This window comes from Crotalus tigris, unplaced genomic scaffold (genome assembly GCF_016545835.1).
Source record: "Crotalus tigris isolate CLP2741 ecotype Arizona unplaced genomic scaffold, ASM1654583v1 scf7180000019068.207228-45:434310, whole genome shotgun sequence".
Lineage (NCBI taxonomy): Eukaryota > Metazoa > Chordata > Lepidosauria > Squamata > Viperidae > Crotalus > Crotalus tigris.
In genome coordinates, this window is record NW_024097359.1 from 391,878 (window position 1) to 407,021 (window position 15,144).

Here is a 15,144-nt window from a genome sequence, read left to right on the forward strand (position 1 = left end):
TAGGGTAACATGATAGTATTGCCACAAAGAAGAAGGGGTCAAGCTATTCTCCAAAGTACCTGAAGGCAGGACAAGAAACAATGGATGGAAACTAATCAAGGAGAGAAGCAACCTAAAATTAAGGAGAAACTTCCTAACAGTAAGAATAATTAACCAGAAGTTGTGGAGGCTTTCAGAAAGACACTAGACATCCATTTATCTGAAATGGCATAGGGTCTCCTGCTTCATCAGGTGGGTGGACTAGAAGACCTCCAAGATCCCTTCCAGCTCTGTTCTGATTACAGATAGGGAAGGAATCTGATTACAGGTCTACTTAGATGAAATCAACTGCTATCTTCAAAACCACGCTAGATGTTGACCGTGCAAGGCAGACAATTTGCTCCATGTTTCCACGCCTCTTTTAAAATTTGGTTTGGTTACTATGGCTAAAATATGGGGGGGGGGCAAATTTTTCCTTCTCTTTGACCAACACTCTCTCTGCACAGCTGTACAGATATACAAAGTCAACAAAGAGACTTGCCCGCCTCCTAAAAGCAATTATGTAGAATAGGAAAGAGATGTTCCATCAGTAAATTGGATGATCAAAGAGAGGTGAACTTGAATCTGCTTCATGTCATTGCCAGATGCTGTTCCTGTCAATTATCCCGTTCTCAAAATGTGATTTAATACATTGATTCTCAGCCTTGGTAGCTTTCAGATGTGTAGGCTTCAACTGCTAGTGTTCCCTACCAGTATGGCCATCGCTGGTTTACTAGGAGGTGAAGTCCAGCATGCAGAAGTTGCCAAGGCTGAAAAATAATTAAATACAGGTTTAATTATCATTAGTTTCCATCCGTTGTTTCTTGTTTTGCCTTCAGGTGTTTTGGAAAATAAGTTGACCCCTCATCTTCGTGGCAACCTCTCAAATATTGTAATACTGCTATCATGTCCCCACTAGTCCTTCTTTTCTAGACTAACCATGTGCAGATCCTGCAACCCTTCTTCATATGTTTTAGTCTCCAAGTCTTTAATCATCTGTTTAAGTCAAAGACAGCTTCATATATCAGATGTTGGTTCTCTTACTTCTGTATCAAGAAACAAAACCCTACAAAAAAGTCCAATCCATGCCCCAAAACCAAACTTCACACCACTGACCTTGATAAAATAAGGCTATAACACAGGAATTTCACAATCTCCGATTATTTTTTACTTCTCAGATTTAGATCCACACCAGCTTTGAATTTTCTCTGTTGATCTCTATAGATAGGTCAACAATTCATTCTTCTGTGTGCATTTTTAGGAAGAAACAAGTTTCAGCAAGAGCTAAATTGAACCCATTGCTAAATCCGCAGCTTTTTTCTTTCTCTGCTTTCTTCACCAGTGAAGATCATCACACATGGGTTAAGTTTGAATCCCATTTGCCCCAAATTCCAGTAAAAATAAGGCTTTTGCATAGAAAACATGCATTTCCTCTTTAATTATTTTTTAAACTGAGATTTTGTGCTCCCTCCCCACTGGGGTTTTATCCACTTTGAAATGGCCCCTAGTTTCTATTAATCTGCAGTCATGAGGAAGTAACACTACCTATTTCCACACATCCTGTCCGTTCTCCTTTGACGTTTTCCAAATATATCAAATTGCACTGTGAGCCATAAAACCTGGATTTTTTTTTTCTTTGCTTCCTTATATTTTCAAGGTGCAAAGAGATGTTCCTAAAACCACTTCCTCCTTCTCTTCTCCTCTCCAAACCACTTACAAGAAATCAAAAGGCTGCATTTGACCCTAGAACTGGTCACTGATTCCTTAAATGCACATTACCAGGACTAGGAAAAAAGGAATAAGTTAGAAATTGAAAACTTAAAAGAGTTCTACCTGGCTTTCAAATTGCAGTCTGGGTTGAGCGGGAAGTTCAGTAATAAACCAGCTAGCCTTTAAGTAACAAAACAAAACAAAGTAACAAAACAAAACTGAATTGTGTTCCTGGACTGGAAAATATTGTTAGTAATAACTTAATTTATTTTTATTATTTTTTTAAGAGTTATATCTCACTTTTTCTTCAGATGCTCACATTGTATCCTACATGTATCCCACTTGTATTGTATCCTACCTGTATCCTCACATCATCCTACTTGGGAGATGGGTGTAACTGCTTGGGTGTCAGGTGCAAAGGATCAGGACCATATGTCAAGTTGGATTTATTGCTCAAGCCTGTACACAAAAATTCCAAACGAAATTGGACTTAGACTGTTTGTGACAACATAATGACTCTAAACTGCTAATGCACTTAACGCCACCCCTAGCTCTGCCTGCTCTTCCAGATGTGGATACCAGGGAAGACATGAACCAGGATCCTCCAAATCAGAGTCAACACATTTAACCATTACAATAAAAAAAAAACCAGGACTCAACCATCACAACTCCTTCAACCTCCTTCCAAAACCCCTGCCGGATTGAAATTTGCTTTCTAATGGAAAAAGAAGTATGTCTATTTTTCTTTTCATTAGAAAGCCAATTTAGAGTCTGGAAGGAGATTGAAGGAGTTGTGAAAGAAGTTATGTCTACTTCTTTATTCACTTAAAGATAAAGATATCCTTAACAATAAAGAATGCCCTGGGAGGCCAAAAAAGAGAAAGAGAGAGAGAGGAGAGAGAACTCTACCAAGTTTTTTTAAAATGAAAAATTGAAGTTAGGGACTGGTTGTACTTTCCCTGTAACAACTATTTTGTTGCGCTGCATTGTATGTAACCTCTTCTTCTTATTGGCTAGCCAAGTCTTCACAGAACAGTTGGGTGGGGAATGAAATATCTTCATAAAATGCCAACTTTCCGGCTCGCATAGATTTCGCTCTTTCAAATATAGGATTGCTATTTGAGATATTTTTACTACAGAGTAAAAATAAATCCATGGTTTACAAATATCAGCATTAAGATAAACCTGTCAGTGAGGTCCATGAGCCAGAAAACATGGCACATGAGGAAGCAGAGTTGAGGAGGGAAGAGGAAAAAATTGACTTCAAATTTTAAAAAGGATAGTTCTAGCCCAAGGGGTCTGCACCCTTGACAACTTTAAGACTTGTGGACTTCAGCTCTCAGAATTCCTCAGCCAGTATAGCATAGTTAAGAATACAAAAGTCAACAATTATAGTCCTTCATGTCCATCAAAAGACATTCAAATGTAGCCTACTGGAAAAATGAATATTCAGCAGAAGAATGTTTTCCATTTTATTGCAGGAGAGAGAGGATGATTAAAACCATTGCTCTAAACCAGGGGTCTTCAAAGTTGGCAACTTTAAGACTTGTGGACTTCAACTCCCAGAATTCTGGGAATTGAAGTCCACAAGTCTTAAAGTTGCCAAGTTTGAAGATCCCTTCTCTAAACTATGGATGTGTTCATAAAACCCCACTTACAATCTTGGACAATAAAAAGTGGTATCTTCTGTTGACCGTGCTAATCTGTGAATTCATTCCGGGTTGCCAAATTGTATTTCATTTGCATATTCAATGTGTTACTTAGAGCTTACCAACCTATAAAGAACTGGATTCTGAGAAGACATTAACCCAGAACCATATTAAAAAAAACATTATGGCTTAAAGAAATGTGTGAACCCAGCCTAGGTTTTGCATAATCAAGTTAGTTAGAAGAAGCTTTAGGAGCCTCCCCTGTCACAGCTCCCATAATCTGCAAGGTCAAACATATTTTACTCTTCCAGTTGAAATAATCCTATCCTGCTAAAGCAGACAATGTTAACCAATATTTGGGAGTCAGAAAGCTGTCTGCAAGCAGCCTTGCCTGATCAGAGTTGCAATTAATGTGCCTTGAATGACAAATGATTTTCACAACAGTTGACCGAATTAAGGAACTAGATGGAATTGTTTATAATTTGAACTGCCCATGAATGAAAATAATTACATAACAACAAACAATTGAAGGAAGAAACTGTGCTTTATAGTATTTGGAAATTTCCTTTTGTCACTTGTGAGATTTCTATCTCATCTTATGAAGAACGGTTGCAGGAGTTGGGTAAGTCTAGTTTAATTAAAGGAAGGACTAGGGATGACATGATAGCAGTGTTCCAATATCTAAGAGGCTGCCACAAAGAAGAGGGGTATCAATTTGCTTTCCAAAGCACCAGAAGGCAGGACAAGAAACAATGAATGGAAACTAATCAAGGAAAGAAGCAAGAACTAAGGAGAAATTTCCGGACGCTGAGAACAATCAACCAATGGAACAGTTTGCCTTCAGAAGTTGGAGGTTTTAAGAAGAGACCGCGCAACCATTTGTTTGAAATGGTCTAGAACAGGGGTCCCAACCCCCGGTCCGTGGATCAGTGCCGGGCCACAGCATGCCAGCATGCACTTCACTTGAGCAAGGAGAGCTTCTGAAGCAAGTTAAAAGATGGAGGGCAGGAAGAAGCATTGACTGGTTCCAGCCCTGATGACTGGGGTTAAGCATCACCGCTGAACCAAGTTGAGAAATTCACACTTGTGCATTCTCTCTCCGATCAAGAATCACAAAGCTGAAGGAGATCATGGAGTCCAAGCCTGTTCAAGGCAAGAATCCAAGTTAAAGCTCCCCCAAAGAGGGGGATTTAACCCCTCTCGAGATGCTGACGACACAAGAAATAGGTTCCAATGGGAGACAGCATTGATCGAAGAAGCTGGCTCAGGAATTCTGGGAGTTGAAGTCCACAAATCATAAAAGGAGCCAAATTTGAACAGCCCTGTCCTAGAGCATAAAAGAGTGTTGTTTAGCCCTATACCTTTCCAGACAGGGTATTCCATTCCATACCACTGCAGACACTGGCAGAGATTTATTTATATGCACACACAAACACAACCCAAAACATCTTTTTGCCATCAAAGCGCTATCCCGTCAGGCTTGCCTCCTAGTTGCTCATCAGCTTTTCAGTTTTAAATGCTGGGCCTGGAACTGGTCTGACCACTGCAGAGGAGAGTGGAAGTTCTATTGTTGATGATTTGGCTGTCCAGACGTAGTATGACTTAAAATTATTGCTAAGTTAGTTTACCGGGAACTGCCTTTGAATATGATCTGGAAATCACTACTGTGTAGCAGAAACATCTTTTCAGTGGGTTTTCGATCTTTGGACAGTTGGTTTCTCTTGATAAATGAAAGTGCTGTGGATTATCTGCTATGGTAATGCTCCACTATTTATAGACCTTCTCATCTAACTATGATCAACCTATTCTTCTCGGAAGCAATTCTTTGGGTTCTCAACCGATGTGGGGTTAAGGGAATGCAAAACTGGAGGCTGATCTTCTCTAGGATGGAACATTTTGTTGCCACCACTCCCTTTGCAACAACTCAATAAATAATGTTTAATTCAGTGTTACTTGGCCTCAGCAACTTGAAGATGTGTGGATTTCAACTCCCAGAATTTCCCAGCCAGCTTGCTGACTAGGGGAATTCTGGGAATCTTCAAGGATGAGAAACTCTGGTTTTGATTTGGATTTAGCTTTGAACTGCTGCTATGGATTCTATCCATCATTGTCTTTGCTGTATTGTTGTTGTTACTACAAATCACAAAGAGACTTGGGGAGAAGAAAAATATGTGCAATAAATAAATTGATGGCAGGTACCTGACTGGGAAAAAGCAAAAGTCTTGTTAATTTGCCCAAATAACCAGGATATAACAGTGACTCAATCTTTCCAATAAGCTACTTTTAGGACCAGAGAGAAAGGAAAGCACAGAACTCCTATTTTCCCAAGCTGATTTGGATATTTCAGTGTCCCAATTATTTTCTCCTGGTTTTCTGCAATGCATGTCACACACACAAAGCAGGAAGAGAACAGACAACACCAATACAAAGCTATTTCCACAGCTAGAAAACTAGTTTAATTGTTCTGTGCTGGCTTTGGTGGGCCATCCACAAATCTGAGTTTCTCTTTTTCAGACCTACAGTGCTATTTTCTCACTTCGTCCTTTCCCCCCCCCCCAACCTACATTTCTACCAAAAACTGCCTCAGTCATAGATTAAGACTATTTAGAGCGGAGGTGTCCAACCTCGGCAACTTAAAATGTGTGAACTTCAACTCCCATAATTCCCCAGCCAGCCATTCTGAGAATTGACGTAACAGGTTTTAACGTTGCTAAGGTTGGAAACCCCTGGTTTAGAGCATCAGATCTATAAAAGCAGATTCCAACAACAAGCCCAACAATGTTTAGCTGAATTTCAGATTCAGACTTTCTCCAGCAATGCAACTCTTCTCCCCAGCGGTGCAGGAACCTGAAGCTATGTTTCCCAACCTTGGCAATTTAAAGCATGCTGGAATTCTGGGAGTTGAAGTTCACACATTTTAAGATGCCAGGGTTGAGAAACACTGGCCTAGAAGAAACGAATGGCGCAACCTTCCACCACAGAGAGTTCTCGAGAAAACTAATTTCCTTACAAAACCATTCACCCTAGAGGCGTATCTTGATAATAAACAATTCTTGCCCAACAGGCTGATTTCAAGAAAATTCATCTCTCCTAAATCTGGTCAACCAAAGCTGCTAGAAGTGGGTAGTGGAGGGAAGAGAGGAGGAAAAAAAATGTCTGCACCAAGCTGGAAACTCCTGAAGAGTTCGGAAGGTGTGAAACTCCTAAAGAATTCAGACACAAAATCTTTGACCGTCTTTCCCTCGGCTTGTCTTTGCATTTGTGCATTATCTACAATGGTGAAAGTTGCCACATCTGTATTTGCACCAACGTGGTCAGCCTGGGTTAACCTTTTGCAGCTTAGCATGTTAATTAGGTTATGATTCAGTGCATCATGCAAACCCAGGAAAGAGGTGGGGGTCTTTGTGCAGAGAAGCACAACAAAGATGATTAGGGGACTAGAGGCTAAAACATATAAAGAACAGTTGCAGGAATTGGGTTTGTCTAGCTTAGTCAAAAGAAAGACTGGGCAGACAGGATAGCAGTGTTCCAATATTTGAGGGGCTGCCCCAAAGAAGAGGGAGTCAAGCTATTCTCCAAAGCACCTGAAGGCAGAACAAGAAGCAATGGATGGAAACCAATCAAGGAGGGAACCAATATTAGAAATAAGGAGAAATTTCCTGACAGTGAGAGCAATTAACCAGTGGAACAGCTTGCCTCAATAAGTTGTGGGTGCTCCATCCCCGGAGGTTTTCGAGAAGAGATTGGACAACCATATGTCTGGAATGGTACAGGGCTTCCTGCCTGAGTGGGGGGTTAGACTAGAAGACCTCCAAGATCCCTCCCAAGTCTGTTATTTTATTATTTGGGAAGGTTCTAGCCATGATTAAAACACATGATTGCAACAAACAACACAAAAGTTCAAGTCAATTTCCAGCAAAGGAATAAAGGTTTCATTCCCAACTCGGGCCCCAGTCCTGAACATGATTTAGCAATGCAATATAATTGTAACGATGCGGTCAAATGTCTCGCTTTCCTCCTTCAGCTTTGAGACCTCTTCAGTTATCACCAATTATGGAAACCAGCCACACTTTTCATTCCCATTGGCATGCGAGCCAGGGGAAGCACGTGTCCAGCCCACGAAACTGTACTTCCAATTGCCACAATTTAGAGCAGTTTAGTATCTCTTGCAAACATCAAAACAGCAACCACAAGGGTTGGCAGGGGCTTGCCAAATTTTAAACAATTCCAGGCCTGTGGGCTTTTCGAAATAATTGCAGGAAGAGAAAGAGAGAACAACACAAGTTTGTGTTACCGCACGTTTAATTTCTGCAAATCATTTTTTTTTTCCTTCTGGCCTTTTTTAATCTCCACTTCTTCAGCCTGCAGAGGAACAGACACACAAACAAACAAACAAACACGCACACCACGTCTGAACCACAGCTTTCAAAGCCACAAATTAGCTGTGGGTTTTCTCCAAAGTTGCCTCATAAATCCATCAACCTTGGCAGCCAGATGTTTGGAAAAAGGCTGGATGGATGGCTAGCTACAGGACAAGTCAACCCAACACGCTGCTGCTTGATGCAGGGAAGGTCCTTATTAAACCATCTATTGGAGGGGTCAAAGGTTGGGGATCACCCTCCCCATCAAACCAGGATTCCAGTTACAAGGAAAGTCTGATATTCTCTATTCCCAGCATACAGGCGGTCCTCAACTTACAACAGTTCATTTAGTGACCGTTTAAAGTTACAACGGGACTGAAAAAAGTGACTTATGACCATTGTTCATACTTACGACCTTTGTAGCAGCCCCAAGGTCACATGATCAAAATTCAAACACTTGGCAACTGACTCGTATTTATGACGGTTGCAGTGCTCAGGGATCATGTTGTCTCCTTTTGTGACCTTCTGACAAGGAAACTCAATGGGAAAGCTAGACTCATTTACTAATAGTGTTACTAACTTAACAACTGCAATGATTCACTTAACAACTATGGCAAGAAAGGTCGTAAAATGGGGCAAAACTCACTTAACAAATGTCTCACTTAGCAACAGACATTTTGGGCTCCATCGCGGTCGTACGTCAAGGACTACGTGTATTTGGAAAGGCAATCTGTGCAAAATCTAGACATACCCTTAGTGAATTTGTCCAGATGGACAGCAAACCCCTACCCAACTTAGATTGAGAAACTAAGCAGGATCATGGCTGCCTAGGGCTTGGAAGGGAGACCACTGGGAAAGTCCAAAGTGGGCTACACTGAGAAGTGAAGATCCCAGAAGAAGGCCACAACTGTACACTTCTCCACAGCTGCAGGGAAAATTCCCCATGGATGAGTGCATGAAGTCACGGAGATTTTATATACCCCTTCCTCTTCTGCAAACTCAAGCCATCCCCCCCACCCGTACCCCCTCCACAATCCAACGCACCTCAGTTACAACTGCCAACTTCCACGAAAAGCCTGACAAGGCCTTTTGTACTTTCAAGCCACAGAGGTCGGACTGGTTTGGCAGAAATCTGCAAGCACACAAAAGCAGCCAGCTCTTTGCCCAGAGTTGCCTTGCGTCGGAGAAATAAAAGGGAGAGCGCCTTCCAAGGGTTGCAGCGAATCTGGGTGTCAGCTGATGCCTGCCCACCAAGCAGGAGGGGAAAAGTGGCAGAGCATTTTTAGAAACCTGGTCTAATGGAGAATTGAGTGGGATCCTCCTTCCGTCTCTGTTCATCCGCCGGATGGACTGAGGGGGGGGGGGCTGATCAGAAGTAAAACTTAAGGGCAGCTGCCAGCTTAAAGCCCCTCATCCCATCCTGGCTGGGGATGGCAGGCACTGGAGTCCAACATGTCTTAGGGAGCACTAAATTGGGAAAGGCTAGATGACCTCGGGGATGGAGTTTCCTTCCCAGGAGTCTTTGGGGTTGCCCTTTCTTGAGGGGGGAGGAGAGAGCATTCTTTAGAGCAGAGGTCCCCAACCTTTTGGGCCCCAGGGACCGGTTCCGTGGACCGGAGACTGTGTGGTTTTGTGTGCTCCCTGCATCCCACAGATGGGGCTTTGCTTGTTTGTGTGGACCGGTTGCTGGCATGCCGTGGCCCGGTACCGGTCCACGGAATGGGGGTTGCTCTGAGGCTCAACCTCTGCAGCGAGGCCACCACATCAAGCCAGCCCCTCCCCCCAGCCACATAATCCCCGAAGGTCACACCTTGCAGCCAGGCCCGGCCCAGATAGGGCTGCTGCCTTGGGGGTATCCACCATCCAACCTCAGCCCCTTCCCCTCACTTTTCCCACCCTGCTTGCCAAACCCTGCATCTCTCGGCTTTTAGCCAACATTCGCCCCCTCCCTATAACCCGCTTCTCTCATCCACGACCTGGCTTGCCACCACATAACATGTGAACGATAAACTCAGCCCTTCGGGCACCGTCAAGAGAGCAGCAGCTTCCCCCCCCCCCCTTCCCAGTAGGCAAACTCATCTGTCCGGCAAAAGCAGAGGTGCGCTGGAACAGGTCGTCAGAACCCAAACAGAGACAGGAAGAGGGGTCTTCTCAGAGTTGGGTCTATATGCCCTCGACCCCCTTTGCCCACCTCCAGAGGGGTTCCTGAAGTCTTACCCATCCTCCCTCCCTCCTTCCCTCCTCATCCCAACCCCCCCCCACACACACACATACACGCATCTCCAGCCCAGACACGAGCGTCAGCTGGCTACAATGAGTCCTGAGAACCTAGCCAGAGTCTCTTCCGGGCAAAGCGGGGAGGGCTTCTCGGAGCCGAGTCCATATGCCTTCGACTCTCTTTGCCCACCTCTCAAGGGGTCCCTCGCGTCTTATCCCCCCCTCCTCATCCCAGGACCTCCACGCGCGTCTCCAGCCTTAACAGCCCCGAGCGTCGGCTGTCTACAAGGGGTAATGAGAACCCAGCCAGAGACTCTTCCGGACAAAGGGGGGACGGGACCATATGCCCTGGCCCCCATTTGCCCACTTCCCCAGCGGTCCCTAATGCCTAACCCCCTCCTCCCTCCCCATCCCAGGCCCCCCACGCGCGTATCCAGCCTTACCTGCCGGAGCCCAGCCACGAGCGTCAGCTGGCTACACGAGTCGTGAGAAGCCAGCTGGGTCGTGAGAAACCTAGCCAGAGGCTCTTCCGGGCAAAGGTGGTTTCGTGTGCGCTCGCCCCCATCTGCCCACCTCCCGCGGGGTCCCTAAAGCCTCCCTCCCCCATCCCATCTCCCCTCCCCCCACGCGCGTCTCCAGCCTCACCTGCCGCGGAGCCCGGCCACGAGCGCGGCTCGGCTCGGCTCCTGAGCTTCGCCCCCGCGCAGCTCTCCTTCTTGTTCTTCTTCTCAAGCGCCGCTTCCTCCTCCCGCCGCTTCCCCACCACCTCCGACGGGGCGGAGCGGGGAGGAGCCGAAGCCACCTCGGGGCCGCCCCCCCCCGTGAGAAGCCCGCGGGAGAAATTCCCACGCCTCGTGCTCTCCAGCGGTTCCCGCCCTCGGGAGAAGCCCCGCCCCTTGAGCTAGGCCCCGCCCCCTGAAGAATTGAAGCCCCGGGAAGTCTCTTTTTTTCAGGGCTGTTGTAACTTTGAATGTCACTAAAACAACTGTTGTAAAGCGAAGACTGCCTGTATTCCGGGAATCTGGGAAAAAAAAATATCTCAGATTAAAAGAGTGGGGATGCATGGGTGAAAGGAACACGGTTTTCACTTGGAGGGGGTGAAAGGAGTTGCACTTTCAACAGGAGAGGAAATGGTTTATCGCAGCAATGATGTAAGAACCCGCAGTTAAATTGCAGCAGGTCAATAAAACGGGTAGAGGAAGTATTGATAAATGAATATATAAAATGTAGTCAAACACTTTGTTGTGCTTTGTTGACGAAGGTTCCTGGCTGGAAATTCTGAGAGTTCCGGACTATGAATATATAATTATGATCTTGATTCATTTTATGACTTTTCTTGCCACATTTGTTAAGTGAATCACTGCAGCAGATAAGTTAGATCTGTGATTATGGGGATGCTGCAATGGTCGTAAGTATGAAAATCGGTCATAAGTCAACTCACAAATGGAAATCCCTCTTTGCCGGAAAAAAAATAATAATTTGAGCATTGTTTGGTTGAGAGCAACTTTCTTCCCCGTGGCTGGAATTGTACATTCACTTCCATGATCAGACTGATTTTTTTCTTTCAACTCTGCTATAATAAACAAACTTTCTCTTTCAGCTGCAGATTTCCTTCCCACCCATCTTCCTTCCTTTGTTTGTTTTCTCTGATGCATCTTAGCCAAATATTCTTTGAGCAAAAGCAAACATCCCATAAAGTTTAAGTCTGCTAGCTAGACTCTAGAACCAGTTTTATCAGGAACTTCTGAGTGTCAGTTGATTTGAGTTTTTAAAGGCTGTAAAAAAATCATTACCAACCATTATCCCCGTTCTAACAGAAAAGGCTCTTTGGAGTTTATGCTCTGCTAAACAACACTGTTTTATGCTCTAGGTAGGATGTCAAACCAGCTAGTAGGGCTGTATTACTATTACCCGTCTCGTCTTTCCTATTACCTATTTCCTTAGCTTCTTATGAATATAACTTTGTTGTTTGTATCTTATGATTTATGTTCATAGCATTTTATGATTATAATCGTGATTTATCACTTGTTGCTTGCATGTACACTGAGAACTTATGCACCAGAGATGAATTTCTTGTGTGTCCAATCACACTTGGCCAAAAATAATTTTGATTCTATTCTATTCTGTTCTGTTTCATTCCATATTCCATTCCATTCCATTCCCTATTCTATTCTATTCTATTCTATTCTACTCTACTCTACTCTACTCTACTCTACTCTACTCTATTCTGGAGTCTAACTCTATTTATGGAATAAGCTAGCAACAATAACCCCAGTTGTAACTGTTAATCAACAGATTAAATAAACCGAGAATGTACACCTTCTTAATCCTGGGGATTAGCTCTGCTGAATTTAGCAAGAAGCTTAATTGATCCTGGTAACAGAGGGCTAAGATTCTTAATTTACCGAGCAGTCAGGAGCAGGACGATGTTATGGACTGGTCCTGTTTCCCAAAATAGATCCGTTTGTTCACTATTGTGACAAAATAACAGAGGCGCCCTAAAATTAGATACAGCGGTAGAAGGCGCATGTAATGGGGATCAAGACTGGATCTTTGTGGATCTCGTTGGAGTTTCTGTCTGCAATTAAAGAGGAACAAAATGTCCCTGAAGCAAACATTTCTTAAAAGGCTTCATTCCTTAATAGTTTGTAATTTCAGCCCCAGCAATACCTCTTTATTCTGTACCCATCACCAGTCCTGTTCTGTTGGCTCTCCTGTAGATGAAACCACAGCAGGCGATTTTCTCAGATATACTGAGGGGGGAGGGGGGAAGGATCCTGTTAAATTTATGAAGACTGCGCAGAAGGTTACATACCCTTAAAGACATAGAACATACAGCAGTTCATTTCGTGACCATTCAGAGTTACAACTGCACTGAAAAAGGTGACTTACGACCATTTTTTTCATAGTTAACGACCTTTGCAGCATCCCCAGGGTCAAGTGATCAAAATTCAGATGCTTTGCAATGTCCCGAGATCACATGATCCCCTTTTGCAATCTTCTGACAAGCAAAGTCAATGGGAAAGCCAGATTCACTTAACAAGCGTGGTACTACATTAACAATTGCAACGATTCACGTAACAACAAGGCCAAGAAATGGGGCAAAACTCACTTAAATGTCTCGGTTAACCACAGAAATTTTGGGCTCACTTGTGGTCATAAATCGAGGACCGCCTGTCTTCTCCTTCACCGGTGCTTCATTTAAGTCTTGCTTAACACAGGGAGTCACAAAAAGCAATTGGGAGATTTCCCTAATCTCAGCTGTTGGTTTGGAATAGCCAGGAGAGGCCTTTTTCACACCCTTACAAGTGTAACTTAATAATAATCTGTCTTTAAAAAAACAACAACACAACAACAGACTCGGCAATCTGAGATGGACAAATATCTCACCTCCGCCCTTAGCAAAACCTCTGATTGTTGATTTATTTCCTATGTTTGCATAAAGCCACACCGTGCTGGCAGGCCTGAGTCTCCATCCTGGGTTCAGGTTTTCCTGAGTGCTTGCCAATCTAATCTTTCCTTGCCCCAGCCAAGCTTGTTCTTGTTAAACTTGTGTTATTGCCAGCAAAAATTACTCACACCCCATTAACTCCCAAAGCGATACCTTCGGCACAGGTTGTGGCACATACAGTTCCTGACAGTGCAAGTGTGTTTGTGTGTGTGTGTGCTCCTCAGTTTAAATCCCAAAAAAGAAAAGCCATTCTTTGTGTCCACAAAGAAATAGAACAAACAGCAGTACCCAAATACGAGAATAATTCTGCAGCTGCCGAAAGAGGCAGAATCAAACACGCTTGCAGAGTTTCCCTGTTCTAAAGGATGTTTGCTAAAGGCAGATTCTGTAGAATGAACAGAATAAACAGAAATGACTGGGGCTCAGAAGCATGCAAAATACACACCTGGACAGTCCCTTGTTTGAAATGGTAGAGGGTCTCCTGCATGAGCAGGGGGTTGGACTAGAAGACCTCCAAGGTCCCTTCCAGCTCTAGTCCAATTGATTGAAATAGAGGTGCATTACAGGTAATCCTCAACTGGATCAAAAATGGAATGGAATGGAATAGAGGAGGATAGGATAGGATAGGATAGGATAGGATAGGATAGGATAGGATAGGATAGGATAGGATAGGATAGGATAGGATAGGATGTGGAGTGGAGTGGAGTGGAATGGAATGGAAAATATGGAATAGAATAGAATAGAATAGAATAGAATAGAATAGAATAGAATAGAATAGAATAGAATAGAATAGAATAGAATAGAATAGAAACTTTATTGTCACTTTAAATGTACCTAATCAGCATACATTTAAAGTGAAATTGCATTGCATTCAGCTCTCAGAAAAAATACCATTTTGCCTATACCTACATACACACTTACCATGTTTCCCCGAATATAAGACCTATTCCGAAAACAAACCCTAGCTTGATTTTTACTCCTGCACTTAATATAAGCCCTGCCCCCCAAAATAAGCCCTAGTTTTGAGGTGAGGTGCATGCATAGAAATCAAGCTAGGACAGGGGTGGGAGGGTGGAGCTTAGGACCGCTGCAGCCAGGCCTCCCACACCCCAGCACTTGTTGTGCTGCTACCTGAGTTCTTCTCCTGCCGCACAGCATCCTGCTGCGAGCAACAGCATCAGTGCAACACACCACATGGTGCATGGCAGCAAGCGGCCGCAGAAGGACTGGTGCGACAGGTATTGGGGCATGGAAGGCCTGGTTGCAGCGGTCCCAGTGTAAGTGGGCAGGCCATCCCCTGAACATAAGACCTGGTGCCTCTTTTGGAGGCAAAAAAGATATAAGACTGGGTCTTAATTTCGGGGAAACACGGTATATATGACACAGAGAAACATCATAGTCTAGTTCAAATGTATACATATACATGGTGGAAAAAAAGAATCCTGCGAGTTTACCAGATGGATGGCATAAGGAACAAAGCTGTTACAGAATCAGACAGTCCTGCTATAAATACTTTGGAACCTCCTCCCGGAGGGCAACAACAAGAACAGACCCTGAAGTGTGTGTGTGTGTGTGTGTGGCGGCGTTTCTAACCATTGAGCTCCGTCTGAGCTCCAAGCACATATAAGCACTTATAAACCTTCAAATATCATCCGTCTACTCTTTCAGGCCTCCAGGGTTTTGCTGGATCTCATCCAGATTACATAACACATTTTACGGGAAGCAATTATTTTGGCAA

General features: G+C 43.9%; 1 protein-coding gene across 5 annotated transcripts in view; it reads right to left on the minus strand.

The window, feature by feature from the left end:
* The window catches only part of MCTP2 (multiple C2 and transmembrane domain containing 2), an 88,448-nt gene extending 77,711 nt beyond the window's left edge, over window positions 1-10,737 (minus strand). Inside the window, exon 1 of one of the 5 annotated variants that reach the window (XM_039359382.1) lies at window positions 10,601-10,737. The gene's annotated coding sequence lies outside the window, so the exon portion shown is untranslated. Of the gene's footprint in view, window positions 1-1,134; window positions 1,544-8,782; window positions 8,967-10,600 lie in introns of those variants that run through there. The other 4 variants (XM_039359384.1, XM_039359380.1, XM_039359381.1 and 1 more) reach the window with 4 other exon arrangements.
* Between the last annotated feature and the right edge of the window lie 4,407 nt (window positions 10,738-15,144).